We start from the raw sequence: 2,767 nt of genomic DNA, 5'->3' as shown, positions 1-2,767 counted from the left end.
CCTCAAGGGCATCCAAGATGTAGGTGTCTTTTTTTCCGCAGTAGTTTCAATTTTGGTGAAACGAACAGTAATTATATCGTTTTTACCTCTTGGACACAGCCACGTCCAAGTGATCTGAGAGCGCGGGCGGGTATAGATATATACACTAGATGTCGCATTGGCTACTGCGAAACCGTAGCCAATGCGACATCTAGTGTATTTACCCGCCCGCGCTCTCAGATCATTTGGACGCAGCTGTGTCCAAGAGGTAAAAACGATATAATTACTGTTCGTTTTCTCACACAAACCGCTCGTTTCGTGTCTTGGGCCATCAATGTGTACTTACGATGGGGAATTGTTTAATTTGGACGACGGGGAATTGTTTTAATTTGGACTCTGTGCATGCTCTTTGAGACAAGTGACCATCGACCTGCATTATATGACTGACAGACAAGAACGGTTTGACCTAAAAATATCAAAATTTAAACTACTGCGGAAAAAAAGACACCTACATCTTGGATGCCCTTGAGGTAAGCTAAAACATACCAACATTTTATTTCAAAGTGAACTATCCCTTTAAGGGGGTAATATACCTTATTCAGAGCAGCACCATGACAGGTATGAAAGTGAGGCTGTGAGGGATAGACTTGCCGTGTTTTCAATGGCATCCGCTGTAAAAAACTGTACAAAGCTCCTAAGATTACTTATAATTTTCCACAGCTTATATTGTCTGAGTTTTTTGTCAACTGAAATTTCTTGGAAAGATATTTTTTCCAGTGTTTCATGAGCAGAACAATCCAAAAACACATTAAATAACAGTACAGCCCATTGAAGAGATGCATGTCTGTCCCTCACAGCCTTGCTTACATTCCCATTAAAAAAAGATGGCGCTTCTGTGAATAAGGTCAATTCACCCAAAAATCCTCATGTTATTCTAAACCTGTGGAACACAAAATAATTTTTTTTTTGAATAATGCTGGGAACCAAACAGTTTTGGTTACCATAGACTTCCATTGAATGAAAAAAAAAAAACCTCACATTTCTTAAAATATCTTCTTTTGTTCCACAGAAAAAAAAAGAGAATCAAATAAGTTTAAAATGACATGAAGGTGACTATTACAGTATTTATAATAAAGAATGTTGCTTTTAGATTTCAGTTTTCGTTTTAATTTTAGTTTAAAGGGTTAGTTCACCCAAACAATGAATATTCTGTCATCATTTACTCATCCTCATCTCGTTCCAAAGACTTTCGTTCATCTTCGAAACACAAATGAAGATATTTTTTATGAAATCTGAGCATTTTCTCTCCCTCCATTGACCATCTATGCAACTACCACTACCATTCTTCAAAAAGTTCATAAAGAGATCGCAAAACTAATCCATATGAATTGAGACATGATCGCTTTGTATGATGAACAGATTGAATTTAGGCTTTTATTCACATATAATGGTTTGGAATGGCATTAGGCATACGTTTTTGTAAATTTGTTTTTATTAGATTTTTTAAATATAAATTATATTTCTATATAGCTTTATATTTATAGCTATAGCGCTATATTTTTTTATTTGGGTGAACTATCCCTTTATGTCAGAAATGTATATTTTCCACGCAAAATAACACTTCTATGTGACTCTTTAAACTTTCCCTTTTAATACAGTTGTTTTAACATAAAATAACATAACATTTTTGTTTTGAGTAAAAAAAAAATCCTGAATTGGAGAAAATGACCGAAATCTTGATTTATTTACACACAAAAAAAATATTTTCTCCTCTAATAATACTCCTTCGTTCTTTCTGGTGTTAACAAGGAATATCCATTTTCTTCTTAATATATCATTTTTACATAAAACATTTTATTTTTTCCCACAAAGTAATTTTTTCATATAAAGACCCTTTTTTTTTGGTCCTACACTAGGCCTTGTAAAAAGTAGAAATTTCATAAGCTAACCAGTAGAGGGTACCATGCTATGAACGTTACATATGAAAGCTAATACTGCTCTAAAATGCCTGCACTAGGTTCACCTCAGTAACCCCACAACATCTTATTATCAGACCCAATGGACCAAGATCACCAGAACATCTTCTACCTAAAGGGTATTTACGTGATGTTGCTCTGAGGCAATCCTCCAGCATTGCTTTGATATACAAGTATACTACTAACTTTTCGCTTTTCACTTTGACTGCAATAGAATGCAGGAAAACATGCTTTCCTCTTATTCCCATGACGGCCCTATTGTCTACCGGTTTGACCTGTCCCTTGATAGATCTAATTTGACTGTTGCTACCTGCAAAGTTGTAGATGTGGATGTGACAATAGTCATGAAAGCTATTAGCATGGAGTGAATCACAGCCACTGGTGAGTGTTGTATAGACTCATGACCTCTGACCTGGGCTAATTGGCAGGAGGCTGGCAGAGAGCCTTTCATTTCTCTCCACTATGAAAGACTGAAGAGGTGAGAGAGACAACAGCACCGAGCCACGGCCGCCGATGATTCTGTTCTTCACTGCTGGCCCGGAATGCACAGAGAAAAAAGGCCATCGTTGGGTATTTACTTTGCTTTTTCATTTAGTATTGTCTTGTTTTTAAAAAGCAGTTATTCATTATGTTATACAAAACATTTTTTTTATTTTAAATGAGTTTATCACAAATTACAATTTTTTTTAAAACAGCAATGAGGGTGAATCAATTTTTTTTTATATATATATTTTTTTTATATTTTAGGTTTATATATTTTCATTAAAGTTTAAAATAAATTTTTAAACAATTGTAATAACATTTGTATTTTA

The sequence above is a fragment of the Leuciscus leuciscus genome (assembly GCF_965113295.1).
Source record: "Leuciscus leuciscus genome assembly, chromosome: 6".
Taxonomy (NCBI): Eukaryota; Metazoa; Chordata; class Actinopteri; order Cypriniformes; family Leuciscidae; genus Leuciscus; species Leuciscus leuciscus.
The sequence above is the reverse complement of the archived record's forward strand: the minus strand, read 5'-3'. Positions refer to the sequence as shown.